The 25042-nt window shown below is 45.5% G+C and overlaps 1 pseudogene; it reads right to left on the bottom strand.

The window, feature by feature from the left end:
• The window catches only part of LOC106601500 (myosin heavy chain, fast skeletal muscle-like), a 46286-nt pseudogene that overhangs the window by 17679 nt on the left and 3565 nt on the right, over window positions 1-25042 (bottom strand).

Raw genomic sequence — 25042 nt, 5'->3', positions numbered from 1 at the left:
AAAAAAAATCAAACCATTTATATGGTTGTTGGCCACTGAAGGTGGCAGTCTTAACATAGCTGCATTTAAGGTTGCTTAATGATGTTTTAAAATACATTTTAGAAAGATAAGTATAAAGTAATTAACTTACATCAAAGATTTCAAACCCAGCGATGTCCAACACTCCTATATAGAATTGTCTTGCCTGCTTCGTATCGAGCATCTCGTTTATTCTGATGACCATCCATAAGAACATCTTCTCATAGATGGACTTTGCCAGGGCGCCAACTGAATTGACTACCTAAACAGCATGTAATGAATAATGATGAAAACAGTCAACATAATATACTGCTCAAAAAAATAAAGGGAACACTTAAACAACACATCCTAGATCTGAATGAAAGAAATCATTTTAAAAACTTTTCTCTTTACATAGTTGAATGTGCTGACAACAAATTCACACAAAAATAATCAATGGAAATCCAATTTATCAACCCATGGAGGTCTGGATTTGGAGTCACACTCAAAATTAAAGTGGAAAACCACACTACAGGCTGATCCAACTTTGATGTAATGTCCTTAAAACAAGTCAAAATGAGGCTCAGTAGTGTGTGTGGCCGCCACGTGCCTGTATGACCTCCCTACAACGCCTGGGCATGCTCCTGATGAGGTGGCGGATGGTCTCCTGAGGGATCTCCTCCCAGACCTGGACTGAAGCATCCTCCAACTCCTGGACAGTCTGGTGTAATGTGGCGTTGGTGGATGGAGCGAGACATGATGTCCCAGATGTGCTCAACTGGATTCAGGTCTGGGGAACGGCGGGCCAGTCCATAGCATCAATGCCTTCCTCTTGCAGGAACTGCTGACACACTCCAGCCACATGAGGTCTAGCATTGTCTTGCATTAGGAGGAACCCAGGGCCAACCGCACCAGCATATGGTCGCACAAGGGGTCTGAAGATCTCATCTCGGTACCTATTGGCAGTCAGGCTACCTCTGGCGAGCACATGGAGGGCTGTACGGCCCCCCAAAGAAATGCCACCCCACACCATGACTGACCCACCGCCAAACCGGTCATGCTGGAGGATGTTGCAGGCAGCAGAACGTTCTCCACGGCGTCTCCAGACTCTGTCACGTCTGTCACATGTGCTCAGTGTGAACCTGCTTTCATCTGTGAAGAGCACAGGGCCCCAGTGGTGAATTTGCCAATCTTGGTGTTCTCTGGCAAATGCCAAACGTCCTGCACGGTGTTGGGCTGTAAGCACAACCCCCACCTGTGGACGTCGGGCCCTAATACAAACCTCATATAGTCTGTTTCTGACCGTTTGAGCAGACACATGCACATTTGTGGCCTGCTGGAGGTCATTTTGCAGGGCTCTGGCAGTGCTTCTCCTGCTCCTCCTTGCACAAAGGCGGAGGTAGCGGTCCTGCTGCTGGGTTGTTGCCCTCCTACGGCCTCCTCCACGTCTCCTGATGTACTGGCCTGTCTCCTGGTAGCGCCTCCATGCTCTGGACACTACGCTGACAGACACAGCAAACCTTCTTGCCACAGCTCGCATTGATGTGCCATCCTGGATGAGCTGCACTACCTGAGCCACTTGTGTGGGTTGTAGACTCCGTCTCATGCTACCACTAGAGTGAAAGCACCGCCAGCATTCAAAAGTGACCAAAACATCAGCCAGGAAGCATAGGAACTGAGAAGTGGTCTGTGGTCACCACCTGCAGAACCACTCCTTTATTGGGGGTGTCTTGCTTATTGCCTATAATTTCCACCTGTTGTCTATTCCATTTGCACAACAGCATGTGAAATGTATTGTCAATCAGTGTTGCTTCCTAAGTGGACAGTTTGATTTCACAGAAGTGTGATTGACTTGGAGTTACATTGTGTTGTATAAGTGTTCCCTTTATTTTTTTGAGCAGTGTATTAAATTTACTTGACCTGTTGAATATAATACCTGTTGAACTGTCTGCCCCTTGGTGACGAATTCATTCCCGACCTTCACTCTGGGGTAGCAGAGGGCTAATTCAGCAGAGTTCAGGCCCAAGAGAAAAGCGACTTTGTCTGCCACTGGTGGATAAATATGATGAGTTATGAGCTGATGATGTGTGTCTTGAGATTTGATCATTTAAGTCCAAAACATTTAAGAAAACTAAGATATCTTACCCTCAGTGCCGTCAGGCTCTGCCTGTTCCTCACGCTGCTTCTGCCTGAAATTCAAGTTCCCATAATACATCACAGCACCAGTCAGCTTGTAGATGGCCAACTTCTCATCATGGTTGAAGCCCAAGTTGCCAATGGCATCCTAGATAATTGAAAAACTTTGGCATTTACTATAACACGCAAGATTAATGTTTAATGAAAGTAATTGCAAAACAATTTACTTCTCACATCTGTGGCCACCAGCTGTTCTTTGTCGTCAATGCTGGCCACAGTGATCTGACCCTGACTGATCATTGGGAAATCGTACGGGTTCTCTCGTGATTAGAAGCATTTCTGTCAAGGAATAAAACAATTATTATTTTGTGGATTATAATTTATGGACATTGTTGTATGGGGTTGATAAATAAGGGCAAATCAAGTCTGACATTTCAAATTGGAAATTACAAACTAAAAAATCATTAAAAAACTAAAATACAAGTATGCATTTTCGGGTGGGAATCTACCCTTGGTGGCGGTCCGGTTTGGGGCGTAGCCCCCGCTCCGCTCGCTGATCCCTCCGCTTTTGTGCAACTGGACCATGGATCGTTGCCTGAGGAACCGGACCGCGGATCGCCGCCGGAGGCTACGGACCACCGCCAGAGACTCCGGACCATCGCCGCCGGAGGCTCCTGACTGCGGACCGTCGCCGCCGGAGGCTCCTGACTGCGGACCGTCGCCGCCGGAGGCTCCTGACTGCGGGCCATCGCCAGAGGCTCTTGACTGCGGACCGTCGCCGCCGGAGGCTCCTGACTGCGGACCGTCGCCGGAGGCTCCTGACTGCGGACCGTCGACCGGAGGTTCCGCGCCATGGATCGTCACTACAGGCGCCGCGCCATGGATCATCACTGGAGGCTTCGCGCCATGGATCATCACTGGAGGCTCCGGGCCATGGATTATCACTGGAGGCTTCGTACGTGGAGCCGGAACAGGTCTCACCGGACTGGGGAGACGCACTGGAGGCCGGGTGCGTGGAGCAGGCACAGGATATACTGGGCCGTGGAGGCGCACTGGAGGTCTGGAGTGTAGGGCTGGCACAACCCGTCCTGGCTGGATGCTTACTTTAGACCGGCAAGTGCGGGGCGCTGGCACAGGATGAATTGGGCTGTGAAGGCGCACTGGCGACACAGTGCGTAGAGCTGGCGCAGGATATGCTGGGCCGTGGAGGTGCACTGGAGGTTGGGAGCGTAGGGCTGGCACAACCTGTCCTGACTGGATGCTCACTTTAGCCCGGCAAGTGCGGGCCGCTGGCACAGGACGAACTGGGCTGTGAAGGCGCACTGGCGACACAGTGCGTAGAGCTGGCGCAGGATATCCTGGACCGAGGAGGCGTACTGGAGACCAGGAGCGCTAAGCCGGCACAATCCGTCCTGGCTGAATGCCCACTGTAGCACGGCAAATGCGGGGCGCAGGCACAGAGCGCACCGGGCTATGAATGCGCACTGGAGATATAGTGCGCATCACAGCATAACACGGTGCCTGACTGGTCACATGCTCCCCACGGTAAGCACGGGTAGTTGGCTCAGGTCTCAACCCTGACTTCGCCAATCTCCCCGTGTGCCCCCCCCAAAAAAAAATTTGGGGGGAGCTGCCTCTCGGGCTTCCGTTGTTGCCGTGCTAGTTCCTCATAGCGTCGCCGTTCTGCTCTCGCTGCCTCTATTTCCTCCTTCGGACGGCGATACTCCCCGTCCTGCCTCCAGGGTCCTTTCCCGTCTAGGATTTCCTCCCAGGTCCATTCATCCTGACCACGCTGCTTGGTCCTTTGGTGGTGGGTAGTTTTGTAGCGCTTGTCGTTTGTAGTTGAAGGAGAAGTGGACCAAAACACAGCGTGGTAAGTGTTCATGATATTTATTTTCAAGAAACACTCAAACAAAATAACAAAAGGGGAAAACGCACAGTTCCGTCAGGCACATAAGCTAAACAGAAAATAACTACCCACAAAACACAGGTGGGAAAAGTATGATTGCCTAAGTATGATTCCCAATCAGAGAATGATAGACAGCTGCCTCTGATTGGGAACCCTACTCGGTCAAAACAAAGAAATATACAACATAGAATGCCCACCCCACACCCTGACCTAACCAAATAGAAGAATAAAACGTCTCTCTAAGGTCAGGGCGTGACAGTCAAACCATGCTGTTAGCTATTCACACACAGTACAGAAGGCTAATTAATGCATCTCAATTTTATGAATTGTATTTTCAAGGTTACAATAAGCACAGCATTTCTGTTATTCGGGGACATTCGTAAAAATGTTAATACACTGTGTTATTAGCAGTGTTAATTTGGAGGGTGAAGGTGTCATTGTGTGTATTTCCGGCTGTAAAGGTATACCTTACATCACCCAATCCCCACTACCCACTGGGTACACACTGGTTGAATCAACATTGTTTCCACGCCACAGTGAATTGATGTCTGTGCCCAGTGGGTAGTGACTTCAAAATCCCTCTTAACCTAGTTGTATATCCTTGAGGAACAGATGACCTCTAAGCAACCTTCAAGTTCTGCGACTTGGATACCTGTGGGCTCCTGGAGTAATTTCACAAAATGTTTATTAGTTTGAGTGAACTCAAATCGCTCAACCATCTGTGTCACTAATTAAATCAACTCATCTTTATTCAATTACATCTGATTTGTTTGCTAGTTTCCTTGTGTGTGTAAACTGTAGTGAACCTTTGTTACAGCAGTGTCCTATGGCTTGAGAGGGGATTCACACAAATCCGTCCCCATCAGCTGCTTCCGTTGGAGGAGGCAGATGTGGCCACCAGCTGGTGTTTTCTGTGGCTGGTCACTTATCCAAACTGTTTCTCCTAGACCAGTATATCACTGTCAAAGCTCTCTTGACATAATGTCACATTTTTGAATCGTGATAAACTGGAAGAAGCTTGGATTAACATTCTACATCTTCTGTGGAGGACACTGTAGGTTGTTTACTGCTACAGCTGTAAGATCTTAATTTGATCACCCTGTTGCAGGATAACTTTCCTGCAATGCATGACATTTAAAAGTTGTAGTGTATTTGAGGTTTAAAAAGGCTTCTTAAGTTTGTAATTTCCACATAGAAAAATGTCCCTTACAAAAAATGTATTAACTCCTACAATAATGTCCATGAATTATAATCCACATAAAACACAACATGAACAAAAGTATGTGGACACCTGCTTGTCCAACATCTTATTCCAAATCATGGGCATTAATATGGAGTTGGTCCCCCCTTTGCTGCTATAACAGCCTCCACTCTTCTGGGAAGGCTTTCCACTAGATGTTGGAACATTGCTGCGGAGACTTGCTTCCATTCGGCCACAAGAGCATTAGTGAGGTCAGGCACTGATGTTCGGCGATTAGGCTTGGCTCGCAGTCGGCGTTCCAATTCATCCCAAAGGTGTGATGGGGTTGGGGTCAGGGCTCTGTGCAGGCCAGTCAAGTTCTTCCACACTGATCTCGACAAACCATTTCTGTATGGACATCGCTTTGTGCGCAGAGGCATTGTCATGCTGAAACAGGAAAGTGCCTTCCCCAAACTGTTACCACAAAGTTGGAAGCGCAGAATCGTCTGGAATGTTATTGCATGCTGTTGCGTGAAGATTTCCCTTCACTGGAACTAAGGGCCTATCCTGAACCATGAAAAACAGCCCTTGACCATTATTCCTCCTCCACCAAACTTTACAGTTGGCACTATGCATTGGGGCAGGTAGCGTTCCCCTGGCATCCGCCAAACCCAGATTAGCCAAACCCAGATGGTGAAGCGTGATTCATCACTCCAGAGAACACGTTTCCACTGCTCCAGAGTCCAATGGCCGCGAGCTTTACACCATTCCAGTCGCCGCTTTGCATTGCGCATGGTGATCTTAGGCTTGTCTATGGCTGCTCGGCCATGGAAATCCATTTCATGAAGCTCCTGATAAACAGTTATTGTTCTGAAATTACCTCCAGAGGCATTTTGGAACTCGGTAGTGAGTGTTGCAACCGAGGACAGACAATTTTTACGCGCTTCATCACTTGGCGGTCCCTTTCTTTGTGGCCTACCACTTCGCGGTAGTTGCTCCTAGACGTTTACACTTCACAATAACAGCACTTACAGTTAACCAGGCCAGCTCTAGCAGGGCAGACCTTTAACAAACTGACTTGTTGGAAAGGTGGCATCCTATGATGGTGCCAGGTTGAAAGTCACTGAGCTCTTCAGTAAGGCCATTCTACTGCCAATGTTTGACTATGGAGATTGCATGGCTGTGTGCTTGAATTTTTATTCACCTGTCAGCAACGGGTGTGGCTGAGATAGACGAATCCACTAATTTGAAGGGGTGTCCACATACTTTTGTATATTTAGTGTAATTCACATTTTTTGTTGCTTTTGGATTATTTTCCTGCTGTAGCAAACAAGCTCAAATTAACATCCTACATCCGTAGTCAAACAATTGCTTTAGCTATGACATAAGCTTTCATATTTAGTGGATGTACCTCATAAACGGCAAGGTTACCAGTTTTGAATTCAAAGGGCCTGTAATGGTTGTCTAGCTGGTTTTCAGATTAACACATTATGGTATCAAGCTTCTAGATGTCCATATTCAAGGTTGCTGAGATACATTAAAGGAACATTTAGAATATGCATGGGGAGTCTCACAGTGCTAAGTAAGGAGTATGAAGGGTGGACTGATGAGTGACAGTTTGAAAACACATAACAGCATTTTATTTTATTTTAAGATGGTTGAATGATTACACACTCACAGTAGCTCTTTTGGGGTCAATTATAAAGAGCCAGACCCATTACATGATGAGTTTGACCTTAGGTCCTTGTGGAGAAATATGACCATGCTTATGTCTCGAGTCCTCCTGCTAACTAGTTCACAGCATTCTGCAAAGGCCAGAGGGCAGGGATGCACAACTCCAGTCACAGAGGGCTGTAATGTGTGATGGTTTTGATCCTCGTCTTTTGATCAGAGACTATTTTATATCTGGGAGGAGAGAGAATTGTTCATCACTTCCATAGACGTTCTATTAAATCAAGCCGGCTTAGGCCTAAAATGTGAACACAGATCTTTATATTTAACCTTTATTTAACTAGGCCAGTCAGTTAAAAACTAATTCTTATTTACAATGACAGCCTACGGGGGAATAGGTTAACTACCTTGTTCAGGGGCAGAGCAACAGATTTTTACCTTGTCAGCATGGGGATTTGATCCAGCAACCTTTCAGTTACTGGCCCACACTCTAACCACTAGGCTACCTGCCACCTGGGCAAATTGATATCAGTGATGTTTACGTAGCATATTATTTTCTAATATAAAATAAGATTCACTAACGGAAACATTGAGTGCATTGTGTTATGTCCTGTATTAAGACACTGCAGCTGTCATTTAGTGCTGCTAAGCACCTGTCTGAACTGAGTGTCCAATTCCTCAAATACAGAGCATCCCCATCATGTCCCCCCCCCCATTGCCTTTGAGTGTTTATCATCACACTTGCTTCCTCAGCCTGTGTCAATGTGACCCAGAGTGAAAGTCACACAGCTGTAATTAACTAACCCTTCCTCAACAGGGTCAGGGACTGCCACAAATGTCATATAAATGACAGCTGCTGCCAATTGTTGGAACGGAATGTGATGAGGGCTGTTCAAAACCAAGCTTTTAATAATCCACGCGGTACCTTGTACCTACAATGCTCACAAAATGTTGCAGCATCATCATCTGTGCATTAGTGAGGTACTTCAGAGAGTTTCCTCTTGCTCATTCCTTATAGGTACACTGTGCAGCCGTTTACTTCTCATTTCCATTTCTCTGTGTTTAAAAAAAAAAAGAATACGGCTTAGAATTACATATCTTATGCTATAACACAATATAGGATCCTAATTCAAATGTAATTATAGGATGTCGAAAGTTATTACCTTATCATAATCCAACAAAACCCATTTGTCGCAGGGATGTGAAGTAGTGTTGTATTCTTTGTGTTCACATGCAGAGAAGGAGAAGCATCCGAGTAACAGGAAGATACTGTTTGTGTACACTGAAGTGGCCAGTTGACCAATCACCAGTAAATAGGTCACAAAATTATATTTTTATTCCTCCACTGCATATCATATACATTATAACCTATCTGTAGGTGGAACTGTTGCATTAACTTCCAAGAAGATTTGTGTGCAGCAATAGGTTACATAGCAATGAGTAATACATTGATGTGATTGCATTAAGCATGATTGCTTGTTGCCTGCCACATTAAAGTATAGCTTGATTATTGTAACTTGATGTCACTTTATTCACTCTTTCTCTGTCTCCCACTGTGTGGGGATGTGTGTTGGGTGGGCGTGTTGAAGACACAGGAAGTGTCTCCATCTATTGGTTGTTGAACAATACTACAACAAGGGAGCCAATGCTAGCAGTTAGTAACTCTTCTTGCAGTCACATGAATATCTGTCATGAGTTCCATCCTTAAGGATCTCATATTAACAGCATGCCTGTCAGATTAACCAGACAGTGTTCCTTGATCTCTATGCTTCACACAATGTTTTTTTCTTCCATTAGTAAGCTCTGAGTTTGGATGCTTTAATGAGATGCAATTTTGAATGTATTTTATGATTCGAGTGAGCTGGGGGAGAGGTTCAGGAATTCACAGGGATTCTGGTATGTACAGTATCTATACGTGGAGAGTAAGTGGACAATGTCTTCATCTTTGAAAGTCATTGTGTATTCATGATCATTACTGATGAAAGCAGTGGATGATTTTGATGTATTGTAGCTCCTGACAGATGTCTCTTTGATAAATGAAAGATGAGTGGACACCTCTGACATAACTCTGTATGAGGGGAAGCTAATCTCCTGGAGTATGAATGTTTCTCCAATAATGCCTGGCTTTTTAATCAAATGCTTTTGGATTTTATTTTTCTGCACTCTGTCTCGCCTAGAATCAAGCTGTATGTCTCCTAAAGTCTAGGTCAGTGAGGCCAACCTGTTGTCAGATAGCTATCCCTGGAATCTGTCTGTATTCACTCAAAGTTGGATCCAGAGCTGTCTCTAACATACACTGAAGAATGGCTATGAGACGTTATTTATGGGTACATACTGTGATGGGTTTTCTAGTTTTTCACAACCATTCCACCCAAGAATATCATAGCTCAGGTATTAAATGGTATTGTTTTTCTTGGAAGTAAGATTGTTGTTTGTTTAATTTTGCTTTTAAACTATGGTGCCTTAACATGCCCATATATTTGAATATGAGATAACTAAAATAACTGACATTTTTATAGTCTATGCAATTGGTCACAAGACATATACTGTATTCTATTCTATTGTATTTTAGTCAATGCCACTCCGACGTTGCTCGATCGAATATTTATATATTTCTTAATTCCATTGTTTTACTTTTAGATTAGTGTGTATTGTTGTGAATTGTTAGTTAAAACCTGTTAGGGCTAGGGGGCAGTATTGACACGGCTGGATAAAAAACATACCCGATTTAATCTGGTTACCACTCCTACCCAGTAACTAGATATGCATATACTTATTACATATGGATAGAAAACACCCTAAATTTTCTAAAACTGTTTGAATGGTGTCTGTGAGTATAACAGAACTCAAATGGCAGGTCAAAACCTGAGAGATTCCTTTACAGGAAGTGGTCTGTCTGACCATTTCTTGAACTTCTTTTCCATCTCTATCATTTACTAAGGATCTCTGCTCTAACGTGACACTTCCCACGTCGTCCATAGGCGCTCAGAGCCCGGGAAAAAACAGAATGTCGTCATTCCAGCCCCAGGCTGAAACACATTATCGCCTTTCTCAAGTGGCCGATCAAGGGACACTGGGCTTATGCGCATGACCCGACCGCCCCCGCCTTTGGGATTTTTTTCCTCTGTTTGCCGAAAAGGAGATTCCCTGTCGGAATATTATCGCTTTTCTACGAGAAAAATGGCGTAAAAATTGATTTTAAACAGCGGTTGACATGCTTCGAAGTACGGTAATGGAATATTTAGAATTTTATTGTCACGAATTGCGCCATGCGCGCGACACTTCTTTACTATTTCGGATAGTGTCTGGAACGCATACGAACAAAACGCCGCTATTCGGATATAACGATGGATTATTTTGGACCAAACCAACATTTGTTATTGAAGTAGCAGTCCTGGGTGTGCATTCTGACGAAGACAACAAAAGGTAATCAAACTTTTATAATAGTAAATATGATTATGGTGAGTGCTAAACTTGCCGGGTGTCTAAATAGCGAGCCCGTGATGCCTGGGCTATGTACTTAGAATATTGCAAAATGTGCTTTCACCAAAAAGCTATTTTAAAATCGGACATATCGAGTGCATAGAGGAGGTCTGTATCTATAATTCTTAAAATAATTGTTATGCTTTTTGTGAACGTTTATCGTGAGTAATTTAGTAAAATGTTAGCGAATTCCCCGGAAGTTTGCGGGGGTATGCTAGTTCTGAACGTCACATGCTAATGTAAAAAGCTGGTTTTTGATATAAATATGAACTTGATTGAACAAAACATGCATGTATTGTATAACATAATGTCCTAGGGTTGTCATCTGATGAAGATCATCAAAGGTGAGTGCTGCATTTAGCTGTCTTCTGGGTTTTGGTGACATTATATGCTGGCTTGAAAAATGGGTGTCTGATTATTTCTGGCTTGGTACTCTGCTGACATAATCTAATGTTTTGCTTTCGTTGTAAAGCCTTTTTGAAATCGGACAGTGTGGTTAGATTAACGAGAGTCTTGTCTTTAAATAGCTGTAAAATAGTCATATGTTTGAGAAATTGAAGTAATAGGATTTTTAAGGTTTTGAAAATCGCGCCACAGGCTGCCAGTGGCTGTTACGTAGGTGGGACGCAAGCGTCCCACCTAGCCCATAGAGGATATTACTGCACTGTTGGAGCTAGGAACACAAGCATTTCGCTACACCCGCAATAACATCTGATAAATATGTGTATGTGACCAATACAATTTGATTTGAAGAGACCATAATCAAATCTACATTCAGTTAAATGACTTGAAGAAGAGGGTTTTATTCATCAATTCCTAATTATTCTTTGGTCTGTGTATGTTTTTTTTCATCGCTCAACCTTTATGGTGGTTTGCGACTCATGACACCTCAATTGGTGGTTCACGAAGCTAAATGTTTGGGAACCCTTGGTCTATGCTAAAAGTGTTACCTCACATTTAATGACACAAAGACAATAGACCAGTATGATACTGCTTTGTAGTGTTTTATAAGTTGCATTAATTTGTACTGTATTTCATTGTCATTTTCTGCTTTTAAGTAGAACATCTGAGCATGGCAGTGAAACTATAGCACAGAGGAATGCTAACATACAGGTACGTACAACAGTGTCAGCAGGCAAACTATAGCACAGAGGAATGCTAACATATAGGTACGTACAACGGTGTCAGCAGGCAAACTATAGCACAGAGGAATGCTAACATACAGGTACGTACAACAGTGTCAGCAGGCAAACTATAGCACAGAGGAATGCTAACATATAGGTACGTACAACGGTGTCAGCAGGCAAACTATAGCACAGAGGAATGCTAACATACAGGTACGTACAACAGTGTCAGCAGGCAAACTATAGCACAGAGGAATGCTAACATATAGGTACGTACAACGGTGTCAGCAGGCAAACTATAGCACAGAGGAATGCTAACATACAGGTACGTACAACAGTGTCAGCAGGCAAACTATAGCACAGAGGAATGCTAACATATAGGTACGTACAACGGTGTCAGCAGGCAAACTATAGCACAGAGGAATGCTAACATACAGGTACGTACAACAGTGTCAGCAGGCAAACTATAGCACAGAGGAATGCTAACATATAGGTACGTACAACGGTGTCAGCAGGCAAACTATAGCACAGAGGAATGCTAACATACAGGTACGTACAACGTTGTAAGTAGGCATGTATCTTTGCAACAATAATTATTGTATACTGGATCTACATTGTGTCTGAGTTATTGTAATTCTAAACATGAATTACAACACCATCAGCAGAAGATGCCCATATCTCTATTCTTCTCCCTTGACGCCAACATCACGACTCTTAGCTCTTAATTTGTTCACTTGGCATTTTGCTATGTCTGCCCGCTCCTCAGCTTCCTCAAGCTCATGTTGCACCTTCCTGAATTTAGCCAAATTGATACTGGTCTGCTCCTCCTGTGGCTCACAGAAAAGAGATAGATATGAATAAGTTAGAAGTGGTGAACTGTTGTCCGATTTATCTATTAATACTATGCACAGTTGTTGCCAATAATATATTGTACTCACCGCCTCCTAACTCTGCCTTTTGTAAGCTTTCACCCTCATCCGCAGCTTGTTGACCAAGTCCTGCAGTCTGCCTACATTCTTCTTATCTTCCTCACCCTACAAACCCAGTGTTTTTAATTACTCACATATTTTGTCCTGATTTGGTGAAAGTCAGGAATAAGCAACCAAACATATTTTACCTGATATGTGAGCTCCTTGACTTTTCTCTCATATTTCCGCACACCCTTCATGGCTTCCACACCACGTTTCTGCTCTGCCTCCAGTTCATTCTCCAGCTCTCTAACCTTGAGTGTAAATAATGTATTACGAAAGAATCACAAACTAAGAGAGTGTGAACTGGAAATAAAACATTTATCTTTATCCTTACTCTGGTGTCTAGTTTCTGGAGGTCTTTTTTTCCACCTTTCAGGGCTAACTGCTCAGCCTCATCCAGACGCTGCTGCAAGTCTTTAACTGTGACCTCCAGATTCTTCTTCATACTCTCCACGTGAGCACTGGTGTCCTGCTCCTTCTTCAGCTCCTCAGCCATCATGGCAGCCTATCGATAAAGAATTTGTAATCGATCGAGATATTGTTTGAACAGACTTCATTTGGGCTGAGATTTACACTGAGTTCGGACTTACATCTATAATAGCCTTTTTAGCTTTCTCATCTACATTTCTTGCTTCTTGGACTGCGTCTTCCACCTCTGATTGCAGCTGAGTTATGTCAGACACCATCTTCTTTTTTGTGCTGATGAGACCAGTGTTCTGTTAAATGAGTAAAGAGAGAAGGTAACACAATAAGTTAAATTGATACATTTCACTTAAGGCCAAAGTTCTGAATTGTTTATGGGGCCTCACCTGAGAGTGCAACAGGTGCATCCTCTCGCTCACGTCGACCAGCTCCTGCTCGGCCAGTTTACGGCACCTCTCTGACTGCTCTAGTGCTGCCCTCATCTCCTCAATCTCTGCCATCATCAGTGTATTGCGGCGTTCTACAATGGCCAGCTGCTCCTTCAGGTCCTCCTGCCCATGGAGGGCATTATCCAAATGGACCTGAGTGTCCTGAAACAGAAAGGTCATGAATAAGTCCAATACCCACTGACTAGAACTTTGATAGAGATGATGAGTGTTATGGTTGAAAAAACAATGGGTTTCTGGAATCAAACACTAACTTTGAGTTGGCCCTGGATGTTTCTGAGCTGCTTGGTAGCATCAGCTGCTTGGTGGTTGGCATGGCCCAGCTGAATCTCCATCTCATTTAGGTCCCCTTCCATCTTCTTTTTGACTCGGACGGCATCGTTTCTGCTGTGAGTCTCAGAATCTAGAGGACTCTGCAGGGTGTCCACGGTCCTCTGATGGTTCCTCTTCAGCAGGTCTATTTCCTCATCTTTCTCTGCCACCTTTCTGTCAACCTCTGACTTGATCTGGTTCAACTCCAGTTGAAGGTGGAGCCTCTTGGCTTCTTCATGTTCAAGGGAGGACTAGAAGAAGACACAAGTGCACAGAACAGAAACATTTGCGGTCATATTCAAATAATACATGTAGGGGAATGCACAATATGTGTGAGAAAATGGCGAACCTCAGCTTCTTCAAGAGCTGTATGGGTGTCCATCTTGTCCTGTTCAGCTTGTTTCGCTGCCTTTTCCAGTTCATGGAAGGTCTTTCCAGACTGTCCCACTTGCTCAGTGATATCTGTTATTTCCTCTGAAAATTGACAAAGCAATATGTTTGTTACATGCAGGCCTATAAGCTAAAACTCATACACACATTCTATGAGGATATGTTGTTATGATTTTCGAGGGTGATGATGATCATACGTTGAAGGTTCTTATTCTCTCTCTTCATGTTCTCTAAGTGATCCAGGGCTTCTTCAAATTAGTTTTTCATCTTGAATAGCTCTGCTCAGAGACCTGGACTCCCTTCGTGAGCCGTCCAGCTCGGACCAGGTCTCTTCATACTTCTGTTTCCATTCAGCAAGATCCTGATGTTAAAAAAATCACATGAAATTCAATCCAATTGTTAAGACCGAACCACACCACAGTATTTAGTAATTGAGACACTAAATAAGTCAATATGATTACATTGTCAAAGTTCCTCTGTTTCTTGTCCAGGGTGACAATGGCTGAATTGGACCTCTCCACCTCGACCATGAGGTCCTCCACCTCTGCTTGTAGCCTCTGCTTGGTCTTCTCCAGTGAGGCACACTTAGCATTCATTGCCTCTGTCTGCTGTACAGAATCCTGGAGGCGTTGGGCAAGCTTCCTCCTTAAAAGGGAACAAACAGTAGTAAATCAATTGATTAATTAATGAATGTATGTTGCAAAATAATATATGTTTTACCCATCAGTGCACTTTACTTAGCATCCTCAAGTTCCTCAGTGCGCTGGATGGCATCAGTCTCATACTTGGTTCTCCACAGAGCTACCTCACTGTTGGACTTGGACATGCTGCGCTGCAGCTCAGCCTTGGACTCCTGCTCCTCCTCATACTGCTCCTGGAGCAGGTCACAGTCATGGCGGGTTGATTGTAAACCATGGGCCAGGGCATTCTTAGCCTAAAGCCAGAGACAATTCATAAAGTTAGTCTTAGCTTATATAGTCGTTGTGAAATAATTATGGATTGTAATTGGCAAGAGGTTGTCTAACCTTAACTTCCTCCTCCAAAAGTCTCTTCAGCTCTTCAATCTGACTGCTCACTAGTTTCACTCTGCTCAGCTGGGACACAGTTAACTCCTTCTCATCAAGCTGGCGTTTGAGCTCACCTATTCAAGAGATATTGTAAAAGTAGCACACTAGCAGCGTAGTTCTCAAACTATGTATCAAATCCTTGGTGTCATTCATGTAAATGGGATTTACCTGAAACTTACCATTTTCTGTTTGCAAGAGAGCATTCAGGGCAGTGTAATCATTTAGAGACTCATGGGCCTTGTCAGATTTGTTCTTGTAGTCATTACTTTGGTCTTCAAGAGTTCTGCACACTTTCTCAAGGTTAGCCTAAAATCTTAAAAATAAAAACAGACAAGATGCTCTTACAGTAAGTAACCAGTGTATCCAACCTGGACTCAGGGGTAGACGTAACATAGTAAAAGTAAATGTTATGCTTCGTATGGTATGTATTCATTTGCAGATGTCCATCATTAATTTCTATATGTCGCAAATTGTGTTATGTTACGAATTTACAAATTCCAATTTTATGTGGCTAATGTTAGCTAGGCTAGGATGTAAGGTTTGGGTTAGGAGTTATCTAATAGCTAACCCTAACTTTAACCTAAGTAGTTGCAGAGTAGCTACCCACCCACACAACCTACGGATTGCTAGACGTTCGCATTATACACCCAACCTACTGTGGCAAAGAAGGGGGTCGAGTGATAAATGGCAGATATGTGAGGGCAGAACTAATAAACGGGCTCTGCCGATCACTAAAATGGCCACCCCGATCAGAACTACAGATCACAAAATGGCCGACTGCCAAAACTACAATTCCCAGAAGCAAGGGGAACCCTCAGAAGGTGGAGCCGACCCACAGATAAAAGGTCAAGAAAAACCAGGAAGAGAGAGAGAGGGCGGGAAGGATCTATGAACCATAGAGAAAGAGACAATCTACATTGGCTGGATTTACCATGTACGAGCTGGACTGTTTTGGACTTACCTGTTGGCGTTTAGACCTGGACCTACCGAGAACCAGATTTGTGTACCGAACCCTGCTATCCTTGACCTTACCTGCGTCCTGGGTGGACCAGGACAGCGAAACAAACACACAGGTACTGTCATGTTCGTAAGAACTTTCATTCTGGGCTGACTTTGGTGACAGTTTCCCACTTAATTTGTGACAAACGCTCCTAACTTTGAAGAGGTTTGCCACACGTGGTGGAGAATGTGGGCAGTAGATTAACCATACCGCTGGTTAGGTAGGAAAAAAGGAAAAAAAAAAGTTTAGTTAGCACTCCAAAGGGGAGTCAGGTTTTTTTTTTTTTTTTTGGCTTTGTTTGGTTAGGACACTTTTTTCAGGAAAATGAGTATGGAGGGAGCCATACAGGCCCTGTTACAAGCGGCGGCCGCCCAACAAGAGGCAACTAGAGCTCAACAAATAGCTCATCAGGATGCAATGCGAATGTATCAGGACACGTTACAGGTCCAGCACCGCACCAACCAGCTGCTCAGAGAAGAGCAAGAGAGAAACACCCGGGAGTTAAGAGAAGGCCTAAAGGTGCTAGCGGACCAAATTGGGGCTCAGTTACCAGCTGTAAATACCCAAAGGTGGGCCAATCATTTTCTTCAAAAAATGACAGCGCAAGATGATGTGGAAGCATATCTTACCACCTTCGAACGGACGGCAGAGAGGGAGAAGTGGCCGAAAGAAGAATGGGCAGGGCTTCTGGCACCATACCTGGCAGGGGACGCTCAAAAAGCATATTTCGACCTGGAGTTGAAGGATGCACAGGATTACGATAAACTAAAGGGAGAGATTCTGACTAGACTGGGAGTGACCGATACCGTGAGGGCACACCGCTTCCACCAGTGGTCCTACAGACCGGGACAACCCCCCCGAACACAGATGTTAGACTTGATTCACCTGGCAAGGAAATGGTTGCGACCGGAGACCCGTTCGTCCGCCGAGGTCGTTGAGACCATCGTACTCAACCAGTTTCAGCGAGGTCTACCCCAAGAAGTGCGACGATGGGTTGGCCAGAACGATGTACTTTCCGCCGACCATCTCGTGGGCCTGGTTGAACGGTATTGTACGGCAGGAACAGCTGAGCAGGCGCAGGAGGAAAGATTCCCATTCCCCAGGCCTGGGCGAACCAGCGGACAGGGTAAGACTGTCCCAACAGGTGGAGGGGGAGGAGAGCAGCGTGGGGCCATGAGGAAAGAATCAGAATCGGGCCGAGACACTAAGGGAAAAAACGGAAACCGGGACTGGGGGTCGAGGAGGTCTCCCCCCCGAAACCCTATTATCTGTTACAATTGTAATCGACCGGGACATATTGCAGCCTACTGCCCTATTAAAGAAGAGCCAATGCAATGTAACCTCGGTGAAAAAGATGAGATATGGTATGCATGTCCCGTGGTAACCACTGTACTTGAAAGATCAAGAAACAAACATATGTGCAGGGTGAAGGTTGAAGGGAAAGAGGTTGAAGCACTACTGGATTCTGGCAGTATGCTAAGCCTGGTCGTTGCAAACCTAGTGCCGACGCATAAACTGGATACAAGTCAGGATATCAGTGTTACGTGCATTCATGGGGATACCCGTCTGTACCCCACAGCCTTAGTGAGCATACAAACAGAGGACGGTCTGCTGGATTATGAGGTCGGCGTGGTCCCAAAGATGCCATATGATGTAATATTGGGTAGATACTTTCCTAACTTTGCGAAGTTAGGCCAAAAGAATGGCATATTTGAGAAGCCAACAACCCTGACCAAGCAGGAAGAAGCATGGGGCCTTCAACCAAGGCCAAGAAAAGAGGTCTCCCAGGGGCCAACCTCACAGGTACTAGTAGGGGAGGATGAGGATGAAGTGGCAAACCTCGTTGATAATGAACAGCCCAGTACTAGTGGGGCTGGGGTCGATCTGAATCCAGAGGATGACTATCTAGAACCAGCAGATCTGGCAGGGTCCATGACTAATTTCGGGACGGCCCAACACCAGGATCCAACCCTGCAGCAAGCCAGAGCAGACGTGCAGGTCGTAGATGGTACTCCCATAAATGATAGGATGATGCCTAATAGTTTTCCCCACTTCATCATGAAAAATGGTTTGGTGTACAGAGTCTCAAAAATAGGGGTTGATGTGGTGGAACAGTTGTTGGTCCCCACCCGGTACAGGAAGACAGTACTGGATCTAGCTCATGGGCACATTCTGGGTGGACACCTTGGTATCGATAAAACCCGAGACCGGATTGTAAGGAGGTTTTACTGGCCAGGAATTCAGGCTGAAGTGGCTCGGCATTGTGGAGAGTGCCCGGAGTGCCAGGTAACAGCTCCCCGACCAGCGTTTAGAAGCCCGTTAGTGCCACTCCCGATAATCGAAACGCCATTTGAGAGGATACCGATGGATATAGTGGGCCCACTACCCAAATCTGCCAGAGGGCACCAATACATTCTGGTCATTCTAGATTATGCCACTCGCTATCCAGAAGCCATTCCCCTTCGGACAATGGCTTCCAAAAATATCGCCAAGGAACTAGTGCTATTGTTCACCAGGGTCGGGGTCCCAAAGGAGATCCTTACTGACCAGGGGACCCCCTTTATGTCCCGCCTTATGGCGGACCTTTGTAAATTGTGGCAGGTGAAACAGTTGAGGACATCGGTTTACCATCCACAGACGGACGGGCTGGTTGAGAGATTCAACCGGACCCTGAAGTCAATGCTCAGGAAGGTAATCGACAAGGATGGGAAAAACTGGGATTGCATGTTGCCATATCTGATGTTTGCCATTAGAGAGGTTCCTCAAGCCTCGCTGGGGTTTTCTCCCTTCGAGCTGGTATATGGGAGGCACCCCCGGGGAATCTTAGACATCGCCCGGGAAACCTGGGAACACCAATCCACCCCGTATACTAGTGTCATAGAGCACGTCACGACAATGCAAAACAGGATAGCCACAGTCATGCCCATCGTCAGAGAGCACATGAGACAAGCACAAGAGCACCAGCGGCACACTTATAACCGGCAGGCTACCCTGAGGGAATTTCAACCGGGAGATAAGGTGTTAGTGCTGATCCCCACGGTAGAGTGCAAACTACTAGCCACATCAAAAGGACCATATGAAGTACTGGAGAGAATAGGAGAAGTTAATTATCGGATCCGACAGCCAGGTCGACGGCCCCAGGAACAGATATATCACATAAACCTGTTAAAAGCATGGAGAGAGAGAGAAACACTAATGGTCACGTACCCCACACACACTCAGGAGACAGCCGAAGTAAATATTTCACCTACTTTGTCCCCAGCACAAGTACAGGAAGTAAAGACCCTGATCCAGGAAAACAGATGTATTTTCAGAGGTACCCGGCCGAACTGAGGTTACAGCTCATGATATCGTTTCCCTACCAGGGAGAAAAGTGAGCATGAGGCCATATCGGGTACCCGAGGCTCGACAGGCAGCGATTAGAGCAGAGACGGAGAAAATGTTGACAGCTGGAGTGATCGAAGAGTCACATAGTGAGTGGTCTAGCCCAATTGTGATGGTCTCCAAGCCCGATGGGTCTTTGCGGTTCTGTAACGACTTTCGGAAGGTAAATGAAATCTCCAAGTTTGATGCCTACCCCATGCCCAGAGTAGACGAACTACTGGAGAAAATTGGTAAAGCTCGGTACATTACAACCCTGGACCTGACAAAAGGGTACTGGCAAATTCCTCTGACCCCCAGGGCCAAAGAAAAGACAGCCTTTGCAACCCCTGACGGTTTGTTTCAATACACCGTCATGCCATTCGGCCTACACGGGGCCCCAGCCACCTTTCAACGGCTCATGGACAAGGTCCTAAAACCGCACCAAGCATACGCCGCAGCTTATTTAGATGACGTGGGGATCTACAGCCCAGATTGGGAATCCCACTTACCCCGGGTACAGGCAGTGTTAGACGCCCTTAGAAAGGCAGGGCTCACAGCGAACCCTGCCAAGTGTTATGTGGGGTTAGAGGAAACTGAGTATCTGGGAGACACAGTGGGAAGAGGATTAATCAAACCCCAACGTAAGAAGGTGGAGGCAATTAGAGAATGGCCGAAACCAGTAAATAAGAAGCAGGTTCGAGCCTTCCTAGGGCTGACCGGGTACTACCGGAAGTTCATCCCAAGTTACGCCACAGTGGCCGCCCCACTCACCGACATGACTAGAGCCAGAGGGCCAAACATGGTCAAGTGGGATGAAAGGGCCACCAAAGCATTTAGGACATTACAGGAGGCCCTCTGCTGTAATCCAGTGCTGGTGGTACCAGACTTTGAGAGAGAGTTTGTGGTTCAGACGGATGCTTCAGAGGTCGGCTTGGGAGCAGTGCTGTCCCAAGAGGTAGAAGGGGTGGAACACCCCATCCTGTTTTTAAGCAGGAAGCTGGAACCACGGGAAACCAACTACTCAGTTGTTGAGAAAGAGATGCGCTGGCAGTAAAGTGGGCTCTGGAAAGCCTGAAATACGACCTGCTGGGGCGCCACTTCACCCTCATCAGTGACCATGCACCACTCACCTGGATGCATAGGGCTAAAGAGAAGAACGCTCGGGTGATGCGGTGGTTTTTTGAGGCTCCAACCGTTTCACTTTGACTTGAAACACAGAGCAGGAAAGGAAATGGGAAATGTGGATGGGTTATCCCGCATGCACGCATATTTTGCTGCGGTAGCCCGACCTAGGGGGTCGGATCTAGGGGGGGAGATGTGTGGCAAAGAAGGGGGTCGAGTGATAAATGGCAGATATGTGAGGGCAGAACTAATAAACGGGCTCTGCCCGATCACTAAAATGGCCACCCCGATCAGAACTACAGATCACAAAATGTCCGACTGCCAAAACTACAACATGGTCAACATCTGATGAACCTACCTTGCTTTTGAGAACACTCTCCACATTGCAGGCCAAGTCATCAATTTCCATCTTGTATTCACTTTTCTCCTTCTCCAGTTTCTGCTTAACTCTCTGGAGGTTGTCAATTTGTTCTCCCCGTTCTGCCATGCTGTCTGCCTGCTTCTTGCAGAGAGCAGCAGTGATTGACTCATGCTGCAGTGTGGACTCTTCGAGATCACGACGCAGCCTCTGAAATTCACTTTTGTGCTTCTTGTTTGCATCAATTTTGGAAGGAGTGACTCCACCAGCTTCTTCCAGTCTCTGACTGATCTCCTCAAGTTTCCTAGAGAGATCAGACCTCTGCTTCTCTATCTTGGCCCGAGCAGAGCGCTCAGCTTCGATTTCCTCGTCGAGTTCCTCAATGCGAGCCTGTGGTAAAAAAAGTTATTCTGTCAAAATTTTGGCAAAAGTTACAATGTATGCATTTAATTTATTTTCACAAACCACATACCTGAAACTCCTTTATTTTCTTCTGAAGTTGAGAGCTCAATATTTGTTCATCCTCAATTTTACTTTGCAGGTAACTGAACTTTAAATCCATCCTGAAGACATTTGAGAATTCATTGAATGGAAATTAGTTGATGCTCCATTGTTTGTGCTGCTTCTATCACTTTCAACTATTGCTCTATCAAAATGTGAATCAAGAGTTTAATCTCCATAAACTCAATGATAATTTCAAAATTACTTTTTAATCTTTCATCCATTTGTTGTCTTTCATTCTACAGGTCCATAACATTTTCCTGGGACAGCTTGAGATCTCCCTCAAGTTTTATTTTGGCTCTTTCCAAATCCGCACGCACCTTCTTCTCCTGCTCTAGAGATCCCTCAAGCTGGAAGAAGACCATTGTCCAGAACAATCGATGACTGTGAGAAAATCTTGAAAGAATGCTAACAAAAGACAAATGTGTATAAGTCACTTGATGCTTACATTATCAACCTGTTGCTCCAGCTTGACCTTTGTCTTAGTCAGAGTGTTGACTGTGTCCTCCTCTGCCTGGAGATCATCCACGGTCTGCTGGTGCACCTCTTGCAATGCCTTGATCTCCTTTGAAGACTTCAGAAGATGTTCTTCTAATGTGGCCAACTCTTCTGTCAAATTTTTCACCTGTGTTAAAAAATGCACAGTTACCCTCCATTCATTGTGGTTATGAGATTTAAAGGCATGGGTGATGTGCTTATCAGATGCCCTCACCTTATTTTCTGTGGCATATTTCTCCTTCTCAACCTTGGCAATATTGAGCTCCAGGTCGTCTATATCCCTTTTGAGCTCGGAGCATTCATCCTCCAGTTTCCTCTTCCTGGCAGTGAACTCTGCATTGATCTCCTCCTCTTCCTCAATTCTCTCAGAGAACTCCTTGGTTTTTGCCTCTAGATGGATCTTGCTCTTGATCAACCCCTCACATCTCTCCTCTGCATCAGAGAGGTTCTCTCTTTCCTATTGAAATATGAACAAGTAGCATACCTTAGACAATAAAACCATTGTAACAGAGTTGCTGCTACTGTTTATTATATATAATGCTGCCTGGTCACTATCCTTACTATACAGTGAGGGAAAAAAGTATTTGATCCCCTGCTGATTTTGTACGTTTGCCCACTGACAAAGAAATTATCAGTCTATAATTTTAATGGTAGGTTTATTTGAACAGTGAGAGACAGAATAACAACAAAAAAATCCTGAAAAACGCATGTCAAAAATGTTATAAATTGATTTGCATTTTAATGAGGGAAATAAGTATTTGACCCCTCTGCAAAACATGACTTAGTACATGGTGGCAAAACCCTTGTTGGCAATCACAGAGGTCAGACGTTTCTTGTAGTTGGCCACCAGGTTTGCACACATCTCAGGAGGGATTTTGTCCCACTCCTCTTTGCAGATCTTCTCCAAGTCATTAAGGTTTCGAGGCTGACGTTTGGAAACTCAAACCTTCAGCTCCCTGCACAGATTTTCTATGGTATTAAGGTCTGGAGACTGGCTAGGCCACTCCAGGACCTTAATGTGCTTCTTCTTGAGCCACTCCTTTGTGGCCTTGGCCGTGTGTTTTGGGTCATTGTCATGCTGGAATACCCATCCACAACCCATTTTCAATGCCCTGGCTGAGGGAAGGAGGTTCTCACCCAAGATTTGACGGTACATGGCCCCGTCCATCGTCCCTTTGATGCTGTGAAGTTGTCCTGTCCCCTTAGCAGAAAAACACCCCCAAAGCATAATGTTTCCACCTCCATGCAGCATTCCTCCTCCTCCAAACACAGCGAGTTGAGTTGATGCCAAAGAGCTCCATTTTGGTCTCATCTGACCACAACACTTTCACCCAGTTGTCCTCTGAATCATTCAGATGTTCATTGGCAAACTTCAGACGGGCATGTATATGTGCTTTCTTGAGCAGGGGGACCTTGCGGGCGCTGCAGGATTTCAGTCCTTCACGGCGTAGTGTGTTACCAATTGTTTTCTTGGTGACTATGGTCCCAGCTACCTTGAGATCATTGACAAGATCCTCCCGTGTAGTTCTGGGCTGATTCCTCGCCGTTCTCATGATCATTGCAACTCCACGAGGTGAGATCTTGCATGGAGCCCTAGGCCGAGGGAGATGGACAGTTCTTTTGTGTTTCTTCCATTTGCGAATAATCGCACCAACTGTTGTCACCTTCTCACCAAGCTGCTTGGTGATGGTCTTGTAGCCCATTCCAGCCTTGTGTAGGTCTACAATCTTGTCCCTGACATCCTTGGAGAGCTCTTTGGTCTTGGTCATGGTGGAGAGTTTGGAATCTGATTGATTGATTGCTTCTGTGGACAGGTGTAAACCGCTGGAAACAAAAGTGAGTACACCCCTAAGTGAAAATGTCCAAATTGGTCCCAATTAGCCATTTTCCCTTCCCGGTGTCATGTGACTCGTTAGTGTTACAAGGTCTCAGGTGTGAATGGGGAGCAGGTGTTTTAAATTTGGTGTCATTGCTCTCACACTCCCTCATACTGACTGGTCACTGGAAGTTCAACAATGCACCTCATGGCAAAGAACTCTCTGAGGATCTGAAAAAAAGAATTGTTGCTCTACATAAAGATGGCCTGGGCTATAAGAAGATTGCCAAGACCTTGAAATTGAGCTGCAGCACGGTGGCCAAGACCATACAGCGGTTTAACAGGACAGGTTCCACTCAGAACAGGCCTCGCCATGGTCGACCAAAGAAGTTGAGTGCACATGCTCAGCGTCATATCCAGAGGTTGTCTTTGGGAAATAGACGTATGAGTGCTGCCAGCATTGCTGCAGAGGTTGAAGGGGTGGGGGGTCAGCCTGTCAGTGCTCAGACCATACGTCGCACACTGCATTGGTCTGCATGGCTGTCGTCCCAGAAGGAAGCCTCTTCTAAAGATGATGCACAAGAAAGCCTGCAAACAGTTTGCTGAAGACAAGCAGACTAAGGACATGGATTACAGGAACCATGTCCTGTGGTCTGATGAGACCATGATAAACTTATTTGGTTCAGATGGTGTCAAGTGTGTGTGTGGCGGCAACCAGGTGAGGAGTACAAAGATGAGTGTGTCTTGCCTACAGTCAAGCATGGTGGTGGGAGTGTCATGGTCTGGGGCTGCATGAGTGCTGCCGGCACTGGAGAGCTACAGTTCGTTGAGGGAACCATGAATGCCAACATGTACTGTGACATACTGAAGCAGAGCATGATCCCCTCCCTTCGGAGACTGGGCCGCAGGGCAGTGTTTCAACATGATAACGACCCCAAACACACCTCCAAGACGACCACCGCCTTGCTAAAGAAGCTGAGGGTAAAGGTGATGGACTGGCCAAGCATGTCTCCAGACCTAAACCCTATTGAGCATCTGTGGGGCATCCTCAAACGGAAGGTGGAGGAGTGCAAGGTCTCTAACATCCACCAGCTCTGTGATGTCATCATGGAGGAGGTGAAGAGGACTCCAGTGGCAACCTGTGAAGCTCTGGTGAACTCCACTGCCTTAACCCCAAGAGGGTTAAGGCAGTGCTGGAAAATGATGGTGGCCACACAAAATATTGACACTTTGGGCCCAATTTGGATATTTTCACTTAGGGGTGTACTCACTTTT

This window comes from Salmo salar, chromosome ssa03 (assembly GCF_905237065.1).
Source record: "Salmo salar chromosome ssa03, Ssal_v3.1, whole genome shotgun sequence".
NCBI classification, from domain to species: domain Eukaryota; kingdom Metazoa; phylum Chordata; class Actinopteri; order Salmoniformes; family Salmonidae; genus Salmo; species Salmo salar.
The sequence above is the reverse complement of the archived record's forward strand: the minus strand, read 5'-3'. Positions and strand labels throughout refer to the sequence as shown.